The sequence below is a fragment of the Agelaius tricolor genome, unplaced genomic scaffold, assembly GCF_023055355.1.
Source record: "Agelaius tricolor isolate 1412-34295 unplaced genomic scaffold, bAgeTri1.0.p SCAF_3, whole genome shotgun sequence".
In the NCBI taxonomy this organism is placed as follows: Eukaryota; Metazoa; Chordata; class Aves; order Passeriformes; family Icteridae; genus Agelaius; species Agelaius tricolor.
In genome coordinates this window covers 25,032,065-25,059,739 of record NW_027269263.1, presented here as the reverse complement: position 1 = coordinate 25,059,739, position 27,675 = coordinate 25,032,065, and the positions used below count along the sequence as shown (strand labels likewise).

The 27,675-nt window shown below is 41.9% G+C and overlaps 1 protein-coding gene across 3 annotated transcripts in view; it reads right to left on the bottom strand.

Annotated features, from left to right (window-relative positions):
• CDK17 (cyclin dependent kinase 17) overlaps nucleotides 1-27,675 on the bottom strand; it is a 99,812-nt gene that overhangs the window by 55,113 nt on the left and 17,024 nt on the right. The gene's annotated exons all lie outside the window — the stretch shown is intronic.

The following is a 27,675-nucleotide window of genomic DNA, read 5'->3' as shown; positions in this document are numbered from 1 at the left end:
CCCATACATTTTTGCAATTTTTATTTCTATTTGGAAAAAAAAAGAACCTTTGGATTTGTTTGGATTTTTGTTTTAGAAAAACAGCTAACTTCATAATCAATTTTACAGTCCAATAATAAAGGAACCAGTCATCTGAAAACTAGATCAGTGTGTGCTCTGTGGCCTCTTCCACAGTGTCTTTCCCACTAATCCCACTAAGGAGAAGGAGACTGTAACCTTTTCTCTTTTTCAGTCCAATTTTTTATGATGAAAACTTACCAAACTCCTCTCTATTTTACCCTTTTTACATACAGAAGAAGGGGACAATGCTGAAAGTCTTAAACACAAAAGTAGTTCTCAAACACCATCCCACCTAGAGAAATAGGACAGCCAGGGTCTGGTAACAAAAGTCTGGCTAGAATGGATGTTTCCCTGAAGAGTCAAGCAGTAGGATGGAACTAGGAACAAAGCAGAAGGCACCTGGTCCCTAGAAAGCTGTAAGCAAACATAATTACAAAGGTCCAGGTCAATAAACATGCTGCCACAAGTCTGAGCTGGTAAGTGAACTTTGTGGTGCACCATATGTGTGCCCTTGCATAACAACAGGCACAGTTCTGTCTCTCCTTACTCCATGTGGACAGTTCACCCTTGATGTTATTTCTCACTAACTTGTTCCTCTGCTCATAGACTCCAAGAATCACATATGCAGTGTTCAACACAAGCACAGCATACTGAAGTCTGAAATGCTCATATATTTATATTTTTCCCCCCTCCCATGAAGTTCTTTGCCTTCCAAAAATTCATAATTCACGTATAAAATAAAATTTTGCTCAATGTTCTCATTTAAACAGAGAAATGCAACAAGTAGTATGCCAAAGATCCACATTTAATAACAAACTGTGAATACAATTTTATATTGACAGAATCCTGTTAAGTGTACACATTTCAAAGAACTTACTCTTTTTTAAGCTGCCTCATAATAAAAAGAAGAACAAATTGGTACAACAAATCTGAAAGTGGCTGCTGGTGGTAGCAGAATTTCACAAGATTAGATTGTTTAGGACAGCAAGTAACACATTAGGGGTGGATCACTTTGGGATATGAGCTCCAAAGTCAGACGAACAGTAAAATCACTGGCAAAGCAACAGCTGCATCCACGGGGAAAGAGGTGGATTACAAAACAGGGTAACTAACATCTCAGACTATCACAGCTACAATAAAGCAGAATCATTCAGGCACTAAGTAGAGATACATAGGAAATAAAATATACTGCTGTAGATATAGTTAAGCCAGCAGTTTCTTAACTGCCCCTTTAATGCACTGCTGTATGTGCAATAAAGCCACACCTAAGTATGAATAATTTTACTCTCTCTAAGTCAAAAGCAGGATATTCTTATTGTTAAGAAACTGCATTCAGATAGCAATCCAAAAGGAACATTTATTTTTCCTGTTCAGGACCAGGCTACAAAGATCTTACTTGAAAGTGTTTTATTTCTGCATTCAAACTTTTTCAAAATAAATGCCCATGTTTCTCTAAAAAGGCCAATTTTGTAAAAAAAAATTGAAGGACACATCATTTATGTGTAGTTTTACTCAATTGTCCCATGATGTTTTTTGAAACCTGCATATTCCTATCTGTATTATTCTCAAAAAAGGATACATGCAATTTTTAGCTATGTAATGCCCTAAGGCTATTTGACAGCACAACAATTTCTTTCCAATTTTCCACTTGGGCAGCAACTGAAAAAACAGGTGCCTTTAAAGGGAAACATGCTATTCCTGGCTTTTGATCCTGCAAATACTTAAACCTACACAATTTTTTAATCAAAAAGAAGGTCTACTGCTGAAGAATATTACATATAAATGAACAGATATATGGATTAGAAAATCCAGGAAACATTTTAAATCTCAAGCTAATTAAAAAATCCCAAAGTATTTTGTTTACTATAACTACAACACCTCTCCTGTTATGGCAGGGTTTCATGGAGTAATGAAGTACCATTTTTGCTAACATTCAGAATTAATTAATGGCTTGATTTTCAAATAATTTAACAGTGAAAAGGAACGAGGAGTGGGAATCCACATGTGACAGAATGTTCCAGAATGTTCTCTTCTATTGAAATGTATGTCAGCTTTTTAAAGGAAAAGATGCTCACTGATATGAAAAATTTTTCTCCCTTAAGGCACCAGTATTCTTGCTAGTTCAGAATTGTAAAGAAGAAAAGACAAAAAAAAAAGAAAGTATTGACTAGTATCTAGCACTTAGAAATGTTCTCTTTTCAACTTCTTTACTCTCATGGCCAAAGTTGCAGAACCTGCTCATTCTTGGAAGTTTAAGACAAGACATCAGTGAACAAAGCTTTGAAAATATGATCCGTACAATCCAAAACTAACACTGGTTCTCTAAAATGACAGTACTTTCACAGAAAAGTCCAAATTGTCTGATACTCATTTTCACCACTTAATAGCAGATGCATACTTCTTCTCTCCCTTTAACAGTCAATCTAGTTTAAATCCAAAATGGAGTTACTTGATTAGTAATATACATGTAGAAGCAAGGTTTTCTCAAATTCTTAATGATTGTGAAAAGAATACAGTTATTTCTATATTTAGCTTTAGAACAGAGCCCACAGGCTTGACTATTCTATTCTGCAAATTTCTCTACTCTGAGTAAGTCATACCCAAATCAAGTATTTCAGATGTCACAGTAGATAGATGCATACACTTGAATGCAACTAATGCAAATTCTAGTCTCTGCAGACAGAATGAGGACAAGCAATCTGATATGACACTATCTGATACAACCTACAAAAGCTGGCAGAGACATATTTGTTCAATCCTTATACTGATATAAAATAAAAGAAGCAAAACTGTATTAAAGGAACTGCTGCTTCTTACAAACAATCTGCAGTCTAACCCTGAAAAACTGTTCTTTTTGTCTTCAAAAGGAATATAAGTTAATCCTTGAAAACAATGCTAAAATCTACCTTTTCTACTTTCCAACATTCACTGTCATTAACTCAGTTCACTTCACTAGTATTAAACCCCTGTCTTGAACCCACCATCTTTTAAAAATGATCTTTATAATACAGTTCTGAAAACAAACTCAATTTTTTTAAATGATCCAGGTAAGACTAAATTTAAATATGTGTGTTTTGGTTCTCTTTCTCTGATTCACACCAATCCTTCCCACGATGCCTGAAGGACAGCACTTCTCTTTTAGCACATACATATGTTCACAACACCCAGGCTGTACTGCAGACAGACATGAAAGCACTTTGATTCCAAAGCAGCAACTCAGCTAGACTGCACTCACAGTCACCAAAATTCAGAGGTCTTACACTGCCAATGGCTAACATTCTCAAAAGCCCTTCCACTTCCTTCAATTTCCCAGACTCTTAGTTTCTTGGAAATTAAAAAAGTAAGGCATTAAGATCTTCATACACAATTACTATGTGTCCTTAATCCTTGTAAGTTTAAACAAATTCAGTTAAAATTTTCAAAACCGATAAAGCTATTTAACACCTTAAATTTTAGTCAGTTTATTTCACAAGGGTCACAAATAACAAAAGCTCACTATGATTTTGCTGATTCAAAGTCCTTTGAAATCAAAGGGAACCTGTCCTTCAACTTTAATTAGCTTAGGATCAGTCTAAGTGCTGACTCCTGTATTTCCCTAAGTTATATTGCATCGAGGTCCATCGACATAGAGATTAAGCATTTTAAAATTACTTTTCCAGTTGGATAAACACTGGAGTTGCACCCAGACTGTTTTTACAGGCTGTTTTACAAGGCAGAGGGTATTTTCAAAACATCTACAGGCAGTTCTTGTTCTGGAAAACTCACCTGTAAGAAGGGGGAGGAAATCAGAAACCCTAACAGCATGAGCAACAGCATGGATGCAGCACAGCTCTTAAAGATGGGTGAGCAAACTATAGCCCAGGCACAAGACATCAAAGAAAACAGGTAACAGCACTATATATGAACTCCTTGTGTCAGAAAGAGAGGCCTGAAAAACTCAAGAGTGCTACAAACAGTATTAATTACAAACAAAAATAGGAAACACCTGTCAAGGATATTGTCCCCTTATTCTAAAAAGAAAACCAGCTTTCCACTATATTAAACTGTTCTCAATCTCCCCGAATTTAAAAAATAAACACAACCATTGATATCAGTTTGTTGCACATCAAACACAGAGTAAACTATTAATTACACTAATGAGAAATATATGGATAATTTATCCAACATAATGAAAAACCAGCTTGAGCACTCATAAAATTCACATATAGTACAGATGTACCTCCTTACAATCAAAATTCTACTCTACAAGAATAGATTACAAACACGGAATTTTAGTCATTGCATCTATTTTTTGTATTTGTCTCAACACACATTTGTTCACATCAGTGAAAAATATTTTCTACTGCATTTTCCACAATTGGCCTTTGGAAAAAAACACAAGAATGGTCAACTAGACTCTCTTGTCAGGAGCATAGCTACTAAAAAAATTACTAGCTTTATGCTGCATTGGGTCAAAGAACTGACATTGTACAGATAAAAGCAACACCTGACAAACAAGGCCTTTATTACTGATGAAAGAAAACTGTGAAGTCAAATACCTCAGCTTAGTCTGACCTCTCCAGTGCAAAAAGGGCAAAAGGACCCTCACAGCTTTTTCCTTTATGAGCAATACTCAATACAGAACTGAACTTTCCCAGTGAAGTCCTTTTTTATGTACTTACAGAATCGCAGCCATACAATTACTCAAAATTGAAGGTACAAAGGTATTTACAAAGGTTAACTTGTTATCTGAGGATAGTCTTACTAGTTAATACAGGCAAACAGGCTCCTCCTTGAGTGAATGAGAGCATCTATATTCAGCTCCTGATCTAGATCATCAACTGGAAGAACCACTCCAAAGAGAGGAAATATACGGAAATTACCCTGTCCTAATTTAATTTTGAATATGAATACTTTTCCTTATCTTCACGCCCCTCCCCCACAATCCCTTTGCCTTTAAAGAATATTGAAGGACATGAATTAGTACAAGGGGTTTGTAGTTTTTTTAAAATTAATCTTTTACTTAAAAATATATATATTGAACATTACTACAGACATATTTAACTATGCTACTGGTACTGAATTTAAAACACTGAAAACCACCAACTTTGCCCAAAAGATCAAATTTTGCAGTCCTTCTTTCATATCCTATGCTTATCTTCTTTCTCTGGACTCAAAAAGCTTTACTTAGGTAACCACAGCAAGTTTACATTCTATAAAATGTAGAGATGTATTCACTCCCACCTAGATTCAAGCAGTATCAATCAGCAAAATCTACAGAGATGTACTATTTGATAGATCTCCCTGGATTAGATATGTCGTACTGATTAATAACTCCTTGTTAATTATCAAAGGCTCTGTTCTCTCAACTGCCAAGTGAAAAAACACAGTATGAGTCTGGTTAAATTGGCTGACATTTAAGCCAAGAAAACAAATGAGCTGACTGGCAAAGCTTCCATACTTGCTGTCAGACCCATAAACTGAAAGGCTCTTTTCTATCGAAGGGGAAGGTAAAAACTAAAAGGTTACATGGATGTAACATAAATACTACCAGACAGTCACAGAGCTTCAGATCCCAAAAGATATAATGAGCACTGGAAACCAAAAGCAATGTCTGTAATTTTTTAAGCTTTGATTAATAATCATAAAGCCTTAATAGAGCATTCAGGAAAAATATTTTAAAAAAAGAGTTGTGCACACAGTGCTTGCTGCTCTCTAATACTCAGATTATATTAGCAATAGATTGACAATGTTTCACTATCACTTCTGAGACAATCTTCCTCAGTCTTGCAAACAAGCAAATCTTTGGAAGAACACTGCACAGAAAATTCCTTCTAGGTTCAAGAAGACAATGTTGGTTCTAAGACTGACAAGCATCAGCAATCTTTTGTGAGCCTGAGCAATTGTGTCAGTAAAAAGCAGAGTTTTCAAGGCTGCTTTGTTTTTTTTTCCATCACAGTTCAGGCACGAAATCAAACAATCTCACACCAAAGAACCTTCTCCCAAACTCCTTTTGCTCTCAGCCCAGAACCCCCAGTCCTCTAAGCATCTGAACCCCCACACCAGAACCTTCAACCTTTGCTTCTTATTGTGCTAACAAAAAAGTTTTACTTACAGCCCAAGACCTAAGGCAATGAAAAGCTTTCAACTTATTTTGAGGTTCTTGAATCAAGCACTAAGAGGCAAAGACATCAGAGTAATATAAATTGAGATAAAAACTAAAGACACGCCTGTTTGGATGAACAAAGGACAAGGCTACAAGTTTCTAAGCAAGACAAAAAAAGTTTGGCCTTTTTCTCTCAGAACAGAAATTAACTGCACTGAGGAGAAATTAACCACCAAGTATGAAAAAAAGACTGTAATTGTTAAGACTGCACACAAAATGAAGACTGATATAAAGAAACTGGTTTTCTAGCTCCCAATTTTTCTTTCAAATGTCAAATTTTTGGTTTATTACTTCCTGAACTTCTATACAGGTTCTGTATAGCATGAACACAAAAAAAGCCTCATCAAGCAACCCAGAAAGTCCTGACAGTAAAGCGAATCAGGCAAATGTAAAATCAAACCCTTCCATAATTACTGCTTGTACAGCTCTGTGCCTAAGAATAATATCAAAGAGCCATGAACGGTTTAAAATCATACAACTTTGGGTGCATTTCTCTTACACTTCTATGTACATGCAGAAGACAAAAAAAAAGAAAACAAGCTAGGAAAAACAAACTCTTTCACAGTAATTGACTGCTTGGTTTTGAATTATTTTTTCTTAAAAATAAGGAAGAATGATATAGCAACAGAGGAAGAGTTTTCACTTAGTGAATTAAGAGACCAATAAGCATCATGGTACAGAACACATTCTACAGTATTGATGACATATATGCATATTTTTCTAACAGATAACAGGCCACATAGAAGATGTGATACACTGGAGGCATTACATAGAGACACAAAACAAGACATTAAGAAAAAAACCAGTATGATAGAATGGACAATTCTGAGACATTTAATGCCTAAGATTTTTCAGTCTCTTCTGTACTCTGTGTTCTTCTAGAGATTTCTGATGAAAATAATACTGTCAATGGTATAACTACTAGTCCTGAAATAACAGAGAGACAGAATAACTTCACCACAGCTAAGAAAGCAAGTACTGACAGAAACAACAGCCTAAACAGTTTCTTATAGTCAGCTGACTAAGTCAAACAGCTGCACTGAGATATTTCAGAGGTAATTTCAAAGGAGCAGTAAATAAACTCATTCTGGCAATAAATAATCTTTGAACTATGGCTCAAAAAATTGTTTGAATACATGAACATCTTTTACCCAAAGCTATAAACTTCTCTGATTCAGTATTTTAAAAAAACTTGTGAATTGTCTTTTCTTCCTTTCTCCAATCCTGTCATCAATACAACTTCAGAGATTGCTCAGTAACAGAAAATCTCTGAACAGTAAGTCAATTACAGTATTTCCCTGCTCTATTAATTTTTACAAAGCAGTCAAGATTGTCCCAGCATGACACCAATTTGTTCTGTTATAGCATTCAGACAAATGCCTGTCTGAAGTGTTCACGCTGCCATTTAATGGTCAACCGAATGTGCACACATGGATCATTTCAGTATTCATTGCCAAGGATATCAAACATGTAAGACACTATTCCTAATGCAATTGATTATTTAGCTGACAACCTGGGAAAGAAAGCAGAGTTTTAACATATGTTTTGCTAAGCAGCTTTGCAAATAGCTGTGTTGGCATCAAGGTGGTGGCAGTATGCCCTACAAAGCAAGAGAGGCAAGCATGAGGCTGCTTAAGCCAATTTAGTACCTCCACAGAAGTAGAGTACTGATCATTAGTGCACATCAAATCCAAGGTAAGACTGTCCCTACAGGGAGCACTACGATAGAACTGTTGTGTACCAGAAAAATAGCCTGAAAAACTGCAGTTTTGCCAAAAGCCTATTTAGCTTAGCTAAACAAAACCTGGGATCTGAAATAAAAGCAGTCTATGAACAAAATAAAGGACAGCAGCAAATGCTGTTAAGGGAAGATGACAGGGGAAAATAACAAATGGATAGGAAATAAAGTAAAGCAGAAGTGCCTTCTTCCACTACAACAAGTTCTAGCCACTCTGATTGCCACACAATAACTACATGCAGACTCTTCTTCTGTCTTACTCCTGCACCAACATCCTGCTCCCAAATTAAGTCTCAACAGATGACAGCCTCACAACAGGTATTTTTCAGGGTTCAAGAAGCCAGGAAAAAAAAAAAAAAGGTATGAATTTATTTAAACATACAAAAAAAAGGCACCTGCCATGTATCAAGCTGTCAGAACTGTCACTGTTGGCTCAAGAACAAGAACTCTACATGCAGACTAACATATACCAAGATTCAAGATCTCTAGGTATCACTTGATGTTCCCTTTCTTTGCCTGAGTGGATCATTCTTCTCTGCATGTCTTTTACACACAATCTTACATATTACTCTTCCTCCAAGTAACTGAGGCTGTCCAGAAGAAGGTTCCCAGATTCTGAAACTAAGCAGAACAACGAAATTACCACTATGTAATCTGGATGACTCCAGTTAATCAGTTTGAGAGGCCACTCCCCTCCCAGACTGAGCAAACAGTCTAGCACTTCAAAGGACGCTCGCTCAAACTTCACATCACCTCCTTTTAGTATAAACAATTCTCTACCTGAAGGGATCCAAACAAGTTTTGTGGACCTTGAACAGAGACCAGAGGAAGATTAAGAAACAACAACATAAGGTTATATAGAACTGAGACAATACTTCCTTCCATCTTGACTCAGTAGAGGAGACAAACAGCAACCACTAAAATAGAAAATTGTGTATCTGCAAGTAAATGTCAGACCAGTAAGACAGCATTAGTATATAGGAAACCTTGGAAAGTAACAAGTATTAATGTCAGTCAATAACCTTAAACCCAACAGGAATAATTAGGAAACACAACCTGAAGGACAAGTAGTCTTCAAACTTATTTTTAATAGAATTATAAAAAAGTAAAATAGCTGTGCCTAATGCCAGGCAAGCAACACTGATGCCATCAACAAAAGCAGAAATTCTCTAGGATCCTCCTGCAAGCTACGTTTTAAAGGCAGAGTAAGGACAGATGTGTATTTTATGACAAAATTTCTGTTAAGAAACAGTCAAAGAATCAAACAGGATGTACAGAATACTGTTTCCAAATATGTATTTTTCCTGGGCAGACACATTTGCCCTCTTTTGTTTCTCAGGCAGAAGAAAGAAGTGAAATTTTAAATTTATCTTCAAAATAATTTCTTCCAAACTATAAACACTATCATTCTTCTGCTGTTAGAGCCCAATGCTTACCCCGTCTCATCCTGGCAAGGACAAACAGTGAGCCAAACCCCTGCACAGCAAACCACTTTCCATTCTGGGTGTTAACTGCATTGCAGAGGCTGATACTGCTATTACTGTCAATGATCTGGATAAAGCTTCCAAACTCTAAGATTTGTCTCACCAACAGAAAATGTTTTATAAAAAGGTAAATTTAAATTTTTGCTTCTACATAGACTCAAATTCCCCACAGAATCTTACTTCAGCATCATATAATTTTATACTCTAATAAAGATCAGTACTGAAAATAAATTCTTCACTTGGAGAAGTACTGGAGCAGTTTTGCTGTAAAACTCCATGGGAAGAAAAAAGAACCCTGTTACTATAATGTCACCAGATGACATAACTCTCAAACTAGTGCAGTTGAGCGAGAACCACAGAATGGCTTGGGTTAGAAGAGACACTCAAAGGTCACCCAGTCTAACATCCCTGCAACAAAGAGAGACATTTTCAACTGGACCAAGCTGCTCAGAGCCCTGACCAACCTGACGGCGCGTTTCCAGGCATGGAGCATCTACCACCTCCAGGGCAAACTGCTCCAGTGTTTAACCACTCCCAGCATAAAAAAAAAATCTTCCTTTTATCTACTCTGAATCTACTTTCTTTAATTTAAAACTAGTATCCATTGTCTGTCGCAACAGGCTCAAGGACAATTTGGACCACTACCACTCTACAATGATAGAGACAACTAATTCCTTCCTCCCTCTCCTACTACATTCCTTTAGAAATTTGGTTCCCATAATGCTTTTTTCTTTCTGGAATCTATGTGCTGGGAAGAAGAGACAAAGACAAAGACAATCCACGCTACAGCAGCACTAACATTCAACACTAATGAGCCAAGTGTAAGAGCAACAGATGTTACACCTTAGTAATTTTTTTTTAATCTACTTGGTTCTTTGCTCCTTAGCCTCCTTTGGAACACCCTGGTTGGTTTTCCCCCTGTATACAACCTTTAAATATGTAGCACAAAGTCCAACTGATGTCATCTGTCATCTCATAGAGTAAAAGATCTAACAGATATAACAGAAGGCCTGTTGCTTTAAAAGTTTGGAACATGCTACTCTTTCACCAAACTACTATTTCTATGTCCAGTACTTGAGCTGATCTTGAATTACACAGTTCAACAGCCTTGGAAAACAGTATCCTTTTGCCAAAATATTCTTTAAAATAATATTACATGTGTTCTAAGGGAAGCTTGTATTTGCATTACCACCCAGGTATGCTGCCTTTCAACATACCGAAGTATGCTGAAGAGTAACCAGAAATCTTCCCATTGCAGTTTATTTCCTTTTGGTAACTAGGATCCATAAGCTTGAAATTAATCAGTCCAAGCTTCTAGTTTTCACTTGTAGTACTTGTAATTCAGATTTATAGCTTTACTCTCTTTAAACTTAGTCTACATTACTGTTTAATAAAAGGGAACCCAAGAAAAGACCTTCAAAAGAACCAGCCATCTGTCTTGTTAGTAAAGCATAAAATAATCAGGTGCTAACATAATGAAATTTAAGTTGTGCATCTTAAATACAGCTTCAGCACAACACCTGATAACCACATCTACCTTTAAAGTAAATAAAGCAAGCGATGTGTTTTTATTAAGAAATACTAATTACACTTGCTTTTAAAGAAGGTTTCTTAAATAAAAAACACCAAAGCTTTAAGATTCTAGTTATGCAACTATTTCACTCTTACATTCTGATGAAAACTTAAGAATAAAAATCTGCCAGACTGTTGCCATGAAGCGAGTCTGAATTTTTTATCTCCCTGGACTCTTTTTAATACATTTTTGTAACAAGACTTGAGAATGAAACTTCTCACCAGCTGAATGGTAAACCAGAATGGCAGAAGCTTCCATTAGTAGAGGCACTACAGCTGTTTACTGAAGTAAACTCTAGGTCTGCTCCACAGAGAAACAAGATACACAAGCACAATTAGGAAATTTCATGCTTGTATTAAGTAACAGTAAGCAAACCTTGCTAGTTACAAAGAAAGAGTGGTTTTAAGGAAGACTGGGTCATAGCAACCATGCAACAGGGAAATAAAAAACTGAATTTTCTGTCTACTGAACTGTGCATGCTTCCTTTTGTTGAACTGTTGACATGCACTCTCCTTTCTGCCATTTCTGATTTCAATCACATGAAATAAACTGTTGGATTTCCAACCAATATGCCACCTAAAGGTATATTGTATATTCATACAGCAAAAGAACTCAACTTTTTCGTCCCAACATGGTTCATGTTACATAGGTACTATCTCTAACAATAATCCTCTAAACATTACCATTTCTTGCATCAGAATGACTCACTGGAACAAGCCATACCCTTTGACCAAATTTACTGGAATTGAGCACAAATCTGAGGTTCTATTTCCAGACCTTGTTACTTTAAACTCATTGAATTTAGAAATTTCACTTAAAAAATACTACAGTCAGATATCAGTTGTCTGGATTAATCTCATGGACTCTTTTTAAAAAAACATTCTTATAATTGTAATTTCAAACAATTGGGACAATCTCATTCTAAATTTATTGGGATATTTCTATCTTTTATTCCACACCACTGCTGAAACTTACAACAATGTTTCTCCAAGGCCCATCTCTGAACACAGTATGTCCCCAGCACAGGTTACAAGGAACACTTCTTGAAGGGATTTTTTACCAGGGTATTTAAATGACCTTTAGATATAATCTAGGGGGTTCCCAGCTCTTCAAAATGATTGTTATCGTCTCTACAGCTCAGATTCTACTTTTAGGTTTTTTAATTCAGTTGGAAATAAAATTCACCACAGAACAAAAACAACATTGCAATACAGTATGATAATGAATGTTTACAAAAATCCTTTCAGAAATTGTGAAAAGTTGTTTTTAGAGCAGCCATGAGGGGAAGGACTTGGGGGTGTGAGTGAATGAGAGACTCAATGAGTCTTGTCAATGTGCACTTGCAGCCCAGAAAGCCAACTGTACCCTGAGATGTATCCAAAGCAATGTGGCCAGCAAGGCAAGGCAAGGCATTTTCCCCCTCTGCTCTGCTCTGCTCTGGTGAGACCTCACCTGGACTGCTGCATCCACTTCTGAGGCCCCTGATACAAAGAAGATGGGGACCTATTGGAACAAGTCCAGTGGAGGGTCACCAATATGACCAGAGGGCTGGAACACCTCTCCTACAAGGAAGGGCTGAGAAAAGAGAAGGCTCTGGAGAGGCCTTTTAGTGTCTTCCAGTACATATAAGTGACCTACAAGAGAGCTTGAGAGTGACTTTTAACAGTGGCATGTATTGATAGGACAAGTGAGAATGGCCTTATAGTTGAAGGAGGGTAGATTTAGATTAAACAGTCCAAAGAGCTTTTTAAGGGTGGTGAGGCAGTGGAACTGGCTGTCTAGAGAACTTGTGGACCACCTCTGGAAGTGTTCAAGGCCAGGTGGGATGGGGCCTTGAGCAATCTAGACCAGTAGAAGGTGTTCCTTCCCATGGCAGATGGGCTGGAACTAGATGATCCTTAAGGTCCCTTCCAACCCAAACCATTCTATGATCCTACAGAATCAAGAGAGCTTTGGTTCTTCACAACTTAGCTATCTCTACTGTTGGAAGTAGGGTCCAAAATGAAGCTATTTATCATGAATAAAGATAAAATAGACACAAATTGTTATGTGGTTATGAAGTATTTCCCTTCTGAATTCATTAATTTTATTAAGAAAAGAGCAGTAGGAGAAACTTGATGGTGGCAGCACATGTGGCAGGCATGAAGTTCCTTCTGTCTGATGAATTGCAGTAGAAGCATAATCATCTTTGCTTTATACAAAAAATACAGAACATACTCAAGTTAATGATAGTTAACTTGATGGTTAAGATGGTTCCCAAGAAACAAGATCAGAATTGCTAAATTAACAGAGCTTGCTAAAAAAACCCACTTAATTTCCAGAGAAATAATAAGTAAATATTTTTATATATTTTTATATATATATATATAATCTTGGTATACTGTTACTGAAAGCAACCAAACAAAAGAAATTGAGCAAAATCTCAAACAAAAATCTTCGAAGGTGGCAAGCAACCAAGTAAACATAAAAGAACTGCACAAATGATAATGTTCTAAACACAATCCTAACCTCATTATGATGTCCACTTTAACAGCTCAACCTGTACTTGGCAGTCCACATTCTAATTTATATAAAAGCTACTTCAATTGTCTCTTCAGCTCATCAATCTCCAATTCCATTCTAGCATATAAGCTACTGAAGAGAAATTATGTCCTGTCACTATGCAGTCTTAGGGAAAAGAAAAAAAGAATCTCCTATTTTCAGTGTTAGTATCATATCAATATTTAAACATTTACTAAAAAAGACTGTGAAGCAGTACATACAAATTTTTTCTTGTTAGGAAAGTTACTCTGGAATCTGCAATTTAAGAAACTGCAATAAAACAAGTTCTAAAGCTAAACATATACTGATGCTTCCACGATAAAGCAACTACAGCACTGGAGAATGAAGTTTGAGCGAGGAACTGCAACAGGCAAAGAATGACAGATGCAAACTGAAATGATAAGCAAGGAGAAAGTGAAGTAGAGAGAAGGCTCATAAGGTATTGAAAAGCAGTGTGAGAAAGAACTAGTGCAAGCTATACGCAACAAGTTCTCTCATCAATAAAGACTGAAAACTACAGAGATTTGATCTACATTTCAAGACAGTAAAACGGGGTATTAGGCTGCTTAATTACTAGATCAAAAGCCCACACATTCACATGATGCATAGCACTAGAGTTTTCCAGCTTTTTTGTATGAATTTGTTCAAAACATGCTAAGCGTAACTGTTTCAAACCTACGGTGAACAGAGGATCAACTGTGCTACCACAGCCACCACAAAGCTGAAAAGCAGCATTGTTGCATGCTCTGATCAAGTCAACAGAAGTGTTATTATTTGCTTACACTTGATCTGGATCAAGTTTGCACCGATGGGTGATCCTGCAGGGAGAGTAATGAACAAATCCACTATTGCTGGAGGTGCAGCTGGCAGCTGAGGCACAGGAGCCCATAAAGAGAGAGCTGTACTGACAGCTTTCCAGAGTAAAACAGCAACCACAAAACCCTATGGCTCCCTGAGCAGCCTTATTTCACACATCAAAGAAACAAGGATTTGCAAGAAGTCCACTTATGGGTTAACATTCTTATTCTGTATTTTGTTTTTAAAAATCTTCTCCACCACTGAGTAAAATTTTTTCCTCTTTTTTATTTCTACTGTTGACTTAATTACTCTCCCACTGAAGTCATGAAAACGCCCATCAACTTCCCTAAGAACATTATACCAACCTAAACCACCTCAGACTAAAAGCTTTAAATTTAATTTGCAAATGGAACTTTTCAAAAGTTTCTATCAGGTCATGAAATTTTATTGTAAAATTTTGTCCTGGTTCAGAGCAAATTTGTCAACCCAGGACATTTATGAAATACTGTTTTCCAAATCTTTACCTTCCCATTTCTTAAGTGTTTTCAAGAAAAAAAAAGTTCAAGAATCCATTCTAAGTTTAAGAACCAAGACCATCTTGAAACTAAGTCTCTGTCTTGCATAGGAACAAGAATTGTTCAGTCAATATACCATTTTTCTCCTTACTCTGACAGTGTCATAGTTTTTGCTTTTTATTTAACTTTACAAAATTAATCAGAGCTCTATGAAGTGTTCGGCCTCAAGAGGTTGTTCCTTCAGAAATCAATCGTAAGGAGGGCACAAAAGGCTTAAGGACAAAGTCTAGGCTAGTTCATAGTTGTGAAGTCTTCTTATAAAAATAATGCAAGAGAGCATAACAGTGATACTCTATCTTCATGCTATTGAAAAATATGTTAATGATTTGCCTCATCTAATTAATGAACCCTTTAAGCGTTCATTAAAATGTATGTCAGGTTTTTATCTTTAAAAGGAAATGCCACACAAGATCTCCAGTACTTCAAAGATCTCTGGTTTTCTTTACTGTGCACAGGAAGCCTTAAGTCAATGCAGTGTTACTATCTCCTAAAAATAATTTAAACATTTAGTCAAAGGAATGATGACTACTGGTACCACAGAAATTGATCTCATTCCTCAGAGACACAAATATATATATAGCAAGCTCCAGTTTGGTACGCTCTTCATTTATTCCATCCTCAAAAATGGTGGAAAGCCCAAAAGTGTGATGAAACAGGAAGTCAGGCCTTGGGAAACTGAAGTAAAGAATAAAGTCTAAAAAGATTTATCAAAAGTCTTCAAAACCCAAAGAGGAATCTTGTTTTATTCAGAAATAAGGTAATACTCAAAATGGTTTTTAAGAGAATTGTAACTTATCCCCTGCAGGTAAACCAACAACAATTTCTTTCTTTTTCAGAAAGAGCAAAAGAGAGAGCTGTGATTTATGAGGATGCCAGCACAAAACCAAAAGCCAGCTCTTACACAGAGTAAGAAACACAGAAGTATGCAAACCTCTTACTTACACTGTCTAGGTAAAATTTTCCATGTGCACTGCAAATAAATTTACTGGTTTTGGTAAATCAGATATATTTTAAAGCAAAGGCATAGCACTTGAAAGTTATTCAGTTTTAATACCATGTATTCTTTTGCTCTTAAACAGTTTGCTCTGAAAAATTAATTCTTCTAGTCTGTTTTTAAAACTAGACGTCCTTTCCTGTACTCCTTTAAACTATGAAGTAGATCACTAGCCACACATTACTCTGCCATCTGTTGTCCAGTCCTTTACCGTAGATGGCCAACTTAAATTTAATGGAGTAGAAGCTACTCAAAGGAAAAATACTGAAGTGTGTCATTATTTCTAATTGTCTTGTATGCTGCAAAACAGTTCCTTTAATTTAAAATAACAAAAAGAGAAAAGTTGAGAGAAATATGACTCAGCCAATTTGACAGGAACATTTGATATTTTACATAATTTCAGCATTGTCTCAATGCGTATTTATAACTGATTATAAAGCAACTATAACTAAAATTTCTGATACAATAAGATACTAATCTGCAAGGAATGTCTGCTTGACTGCATAAAGTATTATATACATATGAATACACTAACAGTTGTACAACAGCACATTGCTTAAGCATACATACTGGAATTCATTTCTTGGAAACAAGATTGATTCTTTTTGTCTATAAAAAGTAATACACTACAGCAAAGTATGGCCACCACTAATGATTTTTCTGTTTACTTTTGCGATGCTTCACATTTTATAAAACTATTTTAACTTCAGCAAAGGAACAAGACTACTTGGAAATAAATGGATTGTTACTGAAGGTAGAGTTACTCAAAACATTTGTGGTATTTGATCCTAATATATAAGAGCAGGTATGGCTAAACAATAGATGGAAAAAATATGTAGCAGTATAGACACATTAACCAACTACTTGATCCCTGGAAGCGGACAGTCTCACCATTTTGCCACAAATGGATAAATTTAACAAGAAAAGTATTAGTATGAAAAAAATTGTAACTTCACTGCACTTAGATGCCCACGGTTGAAAAATATGCCATCAAAATCAGTACTTCTGGAAAGAAAATAATGTAAACAATGTATCCATAAGCTAATCTTCAAAGAAGGATTTGCTCTGGATAAATGTATGCATCAATTCTCAGTTCCCTGTAGGGATCATTTAAGTCATCCAGAAAACAAACTGGGATTCAGTGCTAGGATCAAAGTTTTCAAGAAACTGCAACACGTTCAAAAACATGTTCAAAATAGTTACAGATCAAAATCAAACAAAGAACAGTATAAAGTGGTCAATAAGTCAACACTACAAGAACATACTCATTTTTCCTGACAATTTTCAGGATTGCTTATCTAGCAATAAATTCAGCTACTTGTCCAACATCAAAGCATAAAATATGAATGTTCTTTTAGAATTCATTTTTTCCATCTTTTCCCCATTATCTAATCTATGATTATTTTATCTTTTTGATAGGATCAACAAATACTAAAGCCATATTTAGAATTTCAGAACAGGCCATTCTGGGATTCTATGAATCTTAGAATTGTTTGGTGGAGCAGTGGCCGGTGAAAAGTGAAACGCCCAGGCTAGATAAGTGTCCAGCCAACCTCCAGCCAGTAAGGCACTTCCCCAACCCGGAGTCAGGGGCTTGTGCCCAAGGCGATGTCAAGCCTTGCGGACGTGTGGCCGCAGTAAAGAGCTCCGAAGTCGCAGGATGAAATGAAGAGGCGACCCTCAGTTTCTTCGGGGGGGTGGTTTTATTGGTAGGGAAACGTGCAGGTTCGGTGGAAGAAGCTGAGAGCCCCGAGGCAGGGAAAAAGCCTCGGTTTTACTGAGGGTGGGAGGGGTGAAAGATAGCAAATCAGAGAGGGATACATTAAGGATTGGCATGATCGGAGAACCCATCAAACACAGTTGCGGGAGGGACCCTGGCCCCTAACCCAATCACTCGACACCCTGGCCCGAACTCTCTAGAAAAAGAGGCAGGGGTGTCGAGTGACAGGCAGGCTGCCAGGGGTGGGGAACAAGAAAGATACATTTGGTATCCAAGACAACTGGGGAGGGGTTTGGGGATTGACACAAACTGGTAACAGGACAGGACTTTCTGAGAGAACAATGGAGGGAAAACTGAACAAGCATAAAACACACCACAACATCTCCCCCTTTTTCGTTTAAAAATAAAAGAACTGTAAGGGCAAACACTGTTCAAAATGAAGTTTCAGCCTGCTCCGCGTCGCTAGAAACCGAGCTGGAGTCTTCAGGATCGGAGTTTTCTGATGAAGCGGTGTCAACTCTTTCTCCTTCTTCTTCTGAGACTTCCGCTCGGCTGACGTCTGGGACATTGATGGTCCTGGATATAAGTCTCTTTACGAGTCCCCAGACTACGGAGCAGGCGATCAAAACAATAAGTAAAACTAAAAGGGTGGAAAGTATAGTTTTCAGGATGGACTCAGCCCAGCTTGACAGACCCCATCCTTGAAAGAGGTCCCCCAGCCAGTCTGATGTCTGTTGTTTTATTTGGTGGACAAGGCTTTGCATTTTATCTATGGCCACCCTTGCGTCCTCAGCCCGAGATGACAAATTAAGGCAGCAGAGGCCCTCAAACTCCTCGCAGCGGTGGTGATGCAGTAAAAGCAGGAAGTCAATTGCCGCGCGATTTTGGAGGGTCGCCTTCCTTGTAATTTCCTCGTCTGTGAGGAGGTCTGATAGCGTCGCTGACGTTAAATTGGCTTGCTTAGCTACCCAACACTCCAGGTGGGCCAATTCACCTAGAGACTTGGCCACAGACACCCAGGGCAAAAGCAGGGTGAGGGCTACAGTTTTTGGTTTCGACCAATGTTCAATTTGGGAGTCACAATCCGGGTCGAGATCTTTGAGATCTCTTTTGGAGCGGGCCGAATTCGGTTGTGCTCTTTTCATTTTCCAATCGCGAATTTGGGTAATGTTGGGTGTAAGCAGCGACAGCCGCCCAAAAGTGCAGATACCTCCGGTTAGACGAGCGGGGATGCCAGCCCAAGCTCGGTCTCCGCAAATGAAAAAGATACCTCGGGGCAGGGACAGCGGTTGGCTACCCAGGGTGGAAGCAAGTGGCATCTCGATGGTCATTTGACACCACTGGGCAGCTTTGTACTCGGGCCTTGATGGTTTGATCCACGAGTACCTGCTGTCCCAAGGGTTAGGGGCGAACTGAAACCAAATACAGAGGGAAGCATTGGCTGAGCCGAGCAAATCAAGCTCTGGAGGTTCAGAGCTCAAAGGGACCAGCCCCTTGACTCCTTCTCCCCAGGCATTTTGTGCATTGTTTTTTAGAGGAGGGGTCTTGGATAAGAGGGAGGTGAGGGAAGTATTGAAAGGGGAGGGAAACTCATTAAGGGAGAGAGGGATCCCCACAAGGCATGACGACATCGGGTCCTCTGCTGAGCCCATATCTAAACATATGTGTTCTTGGCCAAGGGCACTCGCGAGGGTGCGCCAAACGTTGGCCTTGGGCTGGGGGACGATCCATGGGCCCACTGATGGCATCAGGGTCCAGATGAGGACGGCTGTCAAGCGGGCTAAGATGTAGACACGTTCCATTGGGGGAAAACTAAAAACAAACAAGAGACAGACATAAGGAATGACTCTGAATCAGGTCCTGCCCGGGGCAGGGAGAGGGTTAAACTGGGAGTGGCTCCATCCCTGGGAGCTTCCGCCGCCGCCGCCAACATGCCTCCGTGACCTGTTCTACGTTTTCTGCTCTCAGAGTCTTCTCAGGGCGGAAGGGCTTGACCCACTTAGCGGGGATCCATCTCGGACCTGAGGGGGTGGACACGCAAGCGTATCCCCTTCCCCAAGTCACTAGATCGAAAGGCCCCTCCGTTTTCCAGGTCTCCGGATCCTTAATCAGGACAGGAGGCCTGACCCTGGCCTGCAGCTGCTCATGTCTCCCGAAATGTCGCACGATAGGCGGATTGAGATTTTCGAAAGAACAGTTTAGGAAGTTAATGGTAAAAAGCGCCTTCGCGAGACGGATATGGGGGGACTCCACCTTCACAGCCACTCGCTGTTGTTCTAAAACTCTCTTCAGGCTCTGGTGGGTCCTTTCTACCACGGCTTGGCCTGTCGGGGAATAGGGGATGCCGGTCTTATGCTCTATTCCCCATTGTTGCAGGAAGCTTCGCAGCTCCCTGGATTTATACGCCGGGCCATTGTCTGTTTTCAGGACCTTGGGGATGCCCAGGACAGCAAACGCTTGAACTAGGTGTTTTTCACAATCTGCTGCCTTTTCCCCTGTGTGGGCAGAGGCATAGACTGCGCCGGAGAAGGTATCCACTGAGACATGTACGAATTGCAGACGGCCAAAGGCAGGGATGTGGGTAACATCCATCTGCCACACCTCGCAACTAGATAGACCTCTGGGGTTAGCTCCCAAGGGTATTGTTGGGAGCTGGTGGGACTGGCATTGGGGACATGTAGCCACGATCGCCTTGGCCTGTTCGCGTGTAAGATGGAATTGTCGAACAAGGCCAGGGGCGTTCTGATGAAATTGCTGGTGGCTGATCTTGGCCTGACTGAACAGATCAGGGAGTGGGGCAGCTTGAACAGGAGCGGCAAGGGCGTCAGCACGCCTATTGCCTTCCGCAATAAATCCAGGCAAATCGGTATGGGACCTGACATGCATCACATAAAAGGGTTGCTCTCGGTGGGAGACTAAGTTCACAAGTTTAGAAAGCAAGTTAAACAAAGGGATGTTTGATACCTCCTGTAAAATTGCATTTTCGGCTCTGGAAACTACACCCGCGACATAGGCTGAATCAGTGACCAAATTGAATGGTTCAGAGAACCTCTCAAAGGCTCTGACGACTGCGTCCAACTCAGCAACTTGAGGTGAACCTTCCACCTCTGTGACATCTGCCTCCCACCGCTGAGTCTGAGGATCTTTCCAAGTCATCACTGACTTGTGGGATGCTCCAGACGCGTCTGTAAAAACTGTCAAAGCCTTCAGAGGGGTTCTACTCTGAACTGATTTTATAGACAATGTGAATTCCTGATTGAATAATTTGTGGGCCGGCCGATCTACTGCGATTTGGCCGGTGTAGCTGTCCAAAGCCAGTTGAAGCATCTCATTTGTTTCCAGAAGGTTATCAATCATCTTTCTTTTTAGATGGCCTGAATCGAATTTTAAAGGAATGTGGATGCAGTCAAAGTCACAACCTGCCAACTCTCTGATCCGCGATCTAGCCTTTCTGATCAATTCTGCCACCAGCTCGGCTGGCTGCGTCATCCTTTTGGACCTGTGATGGCTGAGGAACACCCACTCTATGATTAAGAGGGGATCCCCCGAGCCCCGGTCCTTGCCCTTGATGGAATCGTCCCACTGGAAAATCACCCCATGGAGGTGTGGCAGCTTACCTAGAACAATGAATTTAAATGGCAGGCCCGGGTGATATCTGTGGGCCTGCCTGGCCGAGATGGAGTTTTGGATCTTCTCCAGCGCTGTCTGGGCCTCTGGGGTAAGGGACCTTGGAGAACTAAGCTCTTCTCCCCCTTTCAATAAATTGAAAAGGGGGGCTAGGTCTTCTGTTGGAATGCCTAGCCAAGGCCTTACCCAATTCAAGGACCCACACAGCTGGTGGACATCTGCCAGGTTTTTGATGTTAGTTTTAATAGCCAATTTTTGCGGAACAATGGTCCGCTTCGTTATTTCCAGGCCCAGGTACTTCCAGGGTGGCATCTGTTGAATCTTATCTTGCTGGAGCTCGAACCCTGCAACAACCAATGCATCGATTGTTAGGTCAAGCGCGTGGGTAAGTAGGTCGTTGGTCGGAGCGCACACTAGGATGTCATCCATATAATGGTAAATGATGGTGTCTTTGGTGGCTGCACGTACTGGGGACAGCAAGGAGGCGACGTACCATTGGCAGATCATCGGGCTGGCCTTCAGGCCTTGCGGAAGAACTCGCCAATGATAGCGCTTGCTTGGGGCTTCACGGTTGATGGCAGGAACCGTGAAGGCGAAACGCGGAGCATCGTCCGGGTGTAAGGGAATTTGGAAAAAGCAATCTTTTATGTCAATTACGACCAAATTCCAATTTTGGGGGAGCATCGTTGGGGACGGCATCCCTGGTTGGAGAGGCCCCATATCTTCAATGATGTTGTTAATTTGGCGGAGGTCGTGAAGGAGCCGCCACTTATCTTTGTTGGGCTTTTTGATAACGAACACTGGGGAGTTCCACTCTGACATGGTCTCCACCAGGTTGCCCTTGAGTAGCTGCTCCTTAACAAGCTCATTGAGCGCCGCTAATTTTTGCTTGTTGAGCGGCCACTGCACTACCTGTACTGGTTTATCAGATTTCCAATTCAGTTTCCAGGTAGGGCGCTCATCAGTGACCGCTGCCCGAAAAACTTGGGGAGCTGCTGGGAGGTCAATTCGGGCTCCCCACTGGGCCAAGAGGTTCCTCCCCCACAGGGGTTCCGTGTAATCTAATACGAATGGGCGCACTGAAGCCAATTGCCCATCCGGCCCCGTAATTTGTACAACGCTCTTTGATTGACGTGCCAATTGTAAACCCCCGACACCTCGGACGTGGCCAGGCGCGTTTTGCAATTCCCAATGTGACGGCCATTCCCGGGAAGGAATGATCGTTACATCTGCTCCTGTGTCCAACAAGCCTTTAAGAGGCTTGCCCTCTCCCCCTTTTGAGATATGACAGGTGACATGAGGCCTTTCTCGCCCCAGGACCTGGGCCCAAGCTACTGTTGGATTTTGGAGTTCAGCCGGAGGAAACCCCAGGGCCCAAGTTATCTCGGGAACAGGGATCGCTTGCGCGATCACCTGTCCCTTGGGCAGGAAAGTGGGGGGTTGGACACAGTGCAGCCCCACGGCGAACAGTCCTGGGTCAGATGGCAGAAGACCTGGGATTATGTTCACCTCTAAAGGTGTGTGCTTAGTGTCTCCGACAACGACGTACTTACACCTTATCCGCCCCCAGTTTCCTGGGCATTCCGGGCTGACTGACACGAGTTGAAAATCGGAGTTCTTAAGATGTAGTGGCTCCGTCAGCTGCAGCCGGAAGGGTCTGAAAGCAGAAAAGGTAGTTAGCACGGGTCTAGGTTGGAGACATGCAACATGTGACAAGTCCGGTGAGAATATGTCTTGTTTGGCAGGCGGCGGTCCCTGAGATCTCCCCTCCCTGCGTGGTGTTAGTTGTCCCGCCCTATTTTTATCATGGCGCAGGGGGGAACTGCGCTCAGATGTTAGTTTTTTGTCTGGGTTTTCCCCAGGAGTCCCTGCCCCTTTTTGAATTCATAAAATTCCCGCCGCAGCGGGCAGTCGGGCATCCAATGCCCGAGCTTTCCGCACAGATGGCAGGGTGATTTGGCGGCGGAAGGACCGGGAGCAGGCGAGCGGCAGGTGGCTTCAGAGAAGGTGTTTTCAGGCGCTTCTTCTGCGGCGCTGACTCGGGGTGGCAGCTGTTTTCTCTTCTCTCCCTCCCTAGATGGCATGATTAGGACCTTCCGGGTGCAGACCTCGAGCATATCGTGCAGCGAGGGGGGTGGGTGCATCGGGAGGCTGAGGATGGCGTCCCTACACGCAGAGTTTGCATTCGTGGACGCTACTTCCTTCAGGATATGTTCCTGGGCAACCTCGTCCGCCACTTGCTGCTCGACAGCTTTTCGAAGACGCTCGACAAAATTGAGGAAAGATTCCTCGGCGCCCTGAAAGATTCTGGAAAAAGAAAGGAGAGGAGCCGCCCCCGGCAGCGCCAGGAACGCCTTTTCGGCTGCCCGCGCTGACTCCCGGAGTGCTTCTTGGGGGATGGCACTCGCCTGCGAGTGCCCATCTGCCCAGTTGCCGGTCCCAAGGAGTTGATCGATGGCTAGGACATTGCCCGTTAGGTCCAGCCCCGTGTGGGGCCGTTCCCACAGGCTCGGGAGGGCCTCCGTCACTCTCCTCTTCCAGGCTGCCTCCCACATAGCCCGCTCGGTGGGATTGAGCAGACACGTGAAGAGGCGCCGGATGTCAGAGGGGGTGACATCGGCTTCGGTAAGTGTTGCCTGCAACACTCCCCGAAAGTATTCGCTGTCCCGGCCGTAATCTTTCTGTGCCTTGCACAGCTCCTTAATTTGTGAATGGTGTAAGGGGACCCACTGGCGACGCACCCCACCATCTCCCTCTGGATGGTAAACAACCGGGGCTGCGGATGGTATCGCAGCAGACCCCGGTTCCCGGTTCCCAACTGCTGCCCCCCCACCGGAACCCAAAGCGCGGGAGCCGGCAGGGAGAGCGTGGGAACCGGGAGAGGAGGAGGTAGGGGCGTGGCTGGGAACTTGAGCAGGGCAATCCGATATCGAGGGACCCTCCCAGGAGGCGGAGACAAGGGGTGGAACCTTTTGACTGGCAGGGGGTGGAGAGATGGGAGGTGGTATGGGAGGGACCGAGGGAGGAGCTATGGGCGGGGATGTGGGAGGAGAAAGGGGAGGGACTACTGAAGAGGAGGTTTCTGGAAAGGAGGAGGGACCAGGAGGGGGGAAGGACGAGGGGGTAGAACACTGGGAGTGGCCGACTGGCAGGAAGGGGTTGGAGCTTGGGAAAAAGGGATTCTGGGGAGAAGAAGAGGGCTTTCCCGCCATTTCAGCCATGTGGTTGCCTCCATCTTGGGCCCCATAGGAGCCATTTTGGGGAATTGGAGGCGACTGGGAGCAAACTGGGGACTTAGAAATTAGGGTTTTGGATTTTGGGGTTTTAGAAACTGAGGACCTGGGGACGGGAACAGGGGAGGTAGGGGAAGACGAGGAGCCCCTAAGAGACTGGCCAGGACTCTTAGGGCGGGGGGGCCGAGGATTTTGAAGGGGGCTAGGGGACGAATGGTCACCCTGCGCGGGGCTGGAGCGCGCTGCACCCTTCAGAATCCCGGTTTTACGTTTATGGGGACGGGAAGAAGGGTTAGGGGTAGAGGGAGAAGTAGAAGAACTGGGGCACGAACTAAAACTGACCGAAGGTTTTTCTGAGTTTCCTCCTGCTTTCAGGATAGATCGAATTTGTGAAATCCAAAAAGCTAACGGAGAAAGCGAGGTGTCTCGTGATCTAATCAAGTTTGATAACTTGGCATTTGCCCTCTGCCAAAAGGCAGGATCTTTAATTAGATCGGGGGAGACTTCGGGAAACTCAGAAAAAAGCCATCGGATTAATTTTTTAACTTCCTTTTTATCAACGGAACAACCCCCCCCAACTAGGATACCCACAACTTGGTAAAACAGCCCCTTCTGAGCTGCCGAGAGCGAAAACTTTGCACCCATCGCTCGATGTTATAAGTGGCAGCTGCGGAAAAGCCCCCCCCGTTCCAGTAAACGCGAAAGAAAAAAAATAAGGGTGCCCACCCCCGGCCCCTGTCTAGAGAAAAAGAAGGGTGGTGACGAAACACCAATAGAGGGGAAGGCGACAGGGAGAGTAGCAGAATACTCACGAAGTCCGGAGGCGACAAACGAAAAGCTGGAACGAGGGGTTTCCTGCGACAGGACGACTCCCAGGTGCAAGGAGCTGCCGTCCAGGGTCCCCGGGGAGCGCTACCTCGCGCACAAGGTCTGCTCGACCACAGGGTAGTTCCGCGACCGCTGGGATTCTCGAAATCCCGTCCGTGGGGTCCACGAATCCGAGAAAAGGGGGGGCCCCGCGCCGGGCGCCAAAACTGGAGCAGTGGCCGGTGAAAAGTGAAACGCCCAGGCTAGATAAGTGTCCAGCCAACCTCCAGCCAGTAAGGCACTTCCCCAACCCGGAGTCAGGGGCTTGTGCCCAAGGCGATGTCAAGCCTTGCGGACGTGTGGCCGCAGTAAAGAGCTCCGAAGTCGCAGGATGAAATGAAGAGGCGACCCTCAGTTTCTTCGGGGGGGTGGTTTTATTGGTAGGGAAACGTGCAGGTTCGGTGGAAGAAGCTGAGAGCCCCGAGGCAGGGAAAAAGCCTCGGTTTTACTGAGGGTGGGAGGGGTGAAAGATAGCAAATCAGAGAGGGATACATTAAGGATTGGCATGATCGGAGAACCCATCAAACACAGTTGCGGGAGGGACCCTGGCCCCTAACCCAATCACTCGACACCCTGGCCCGAACTCTCTAGAAAAAGAGGCAGGGGTGTCGAGTGACAGGCAGGCTGCCAGGGGTGGGGAACAAGAAAGATACATTTGGTATCCAAGACAACTGGGGAGGGGTTTGGGGATTGACACAAACTGGTAACAGGACAGGACTTTCTGAGAGAACAATGGAGGGAAAACTGAACAAGCATAAAACACACCACAACAGTTTGGCTTGGAAGAGACCTTAAAAATTATCTAGTTCCAACTCCTCTGCCACAGGAAGGGATACCTTTCACTAGACCAGGTTGTTCAAAGCCCCAAAGCCCATCCAGCCTACTTTGAATGCTTCTAGGAATGGGGCATTCACAGCTGCTCTGGGCAACCTGTTCCATTACCTCACCACCCTCATATTAAAGAATGTCATCCCAATATCTCATCTAAAACTATTATCAATTTTAATCCGTTCCCCCTTGACCTGTCACTGCATGCCCTTGGAAACATCTCTCCATCTTTCTTTATGTCTCCCTTCAGGTATTGGAAGGCTGCAATCAGATCACCTCAGAACCTCTTTTCCAGGCTGAACAATCCCAATTCTTTCAGCCTTTCCTCATAGGAGAGGTGCCCCATCCCTTTGATCACCTTGGTGTCCCTCCTCTGGACTTGCTCCAAGAGCTCCATGTCCTTCCTGTGCTGGGAGCCCAGAGCTGGATGCAGCACTGCAGGGGAAGTCTCACCAGAGCACAGCAGAGGCAGAATCTCCTTCCTTGTCCTGCTGGCCACACTCCTTTGGATGCAGCCTAAGGACACAGCTGAAGTTCACATCTTGCTATTATAACAACGGAAGAAAGCAAATGCATTTTACAGGTGCTCCTAGTCTGATCTGGATTCCATTATGATGGACACTGCTCAGAAAAGTATTTTCAGAATCTTGAGTATGCCTTTGGGGTAGCGAAGTTTTTTTGTGTGTTCATCTTTTTCTCTCCTTTTTTTTTAATTTTAATAAAAGCATCAAAAAAGAAAATTGTGAACGCTCTTGAAACTTGCATGCAAGTTGAATCTGGCGGTGAAGTAAAAACCACAGCAAAAAACCCAGTGAATAACCCTCCAACCTTTCAAGTAAAATGAGGAAGAACATTGATAATGGATTTAGTCTCTCGGCCCTCCATGATCTCTACAGAAAAATTCTCATGCTTAAGACAGTCTTGTTTTTTAACTGCATGTGTTTACAGTACCATGAGTGCCTTTACAAAATCCACACAACTAAGCCAGCATCATTTAAAAATACCCTCCTTATGTAACAGTACTTTAATATGCATTTCTGCTGTTTAGCTTAGTCTTCCTTGTGTGTCAAAGCTTATTTCTGATTGCACTAGATAAGCAAGGAAATAAGTTCTCCTGAACTGCTGAAGGTAACCTTTCTGGATATAAAGAAACAGATGTAGTCAAATAAGCAAAACTACAATGAAGACTTGAAAAAAAAGAACAAAACACTAATTTGTGAGAGGCTCTTACTGAAAGCATCAGAAATTGACTACTCTCACTCTACTGCTTAAAACTTGACAAATATTTTTAGCCTTTTTTCCCCCTTTTAGCTTTGATTTTAAAAATTCCCACTTTCATGCTAGCCTAGTTTGTTTAAACATCAGCTATAAATTTTTATTAGAAATGAAAGTAACAAAACCAGCACAATTAAAAATGAAAAATTGCCAAAAAATGGCAAGAATTTCACAGATCTATTTTTAGCGTTGATAGATGCTAAGCGAATTACGTAGG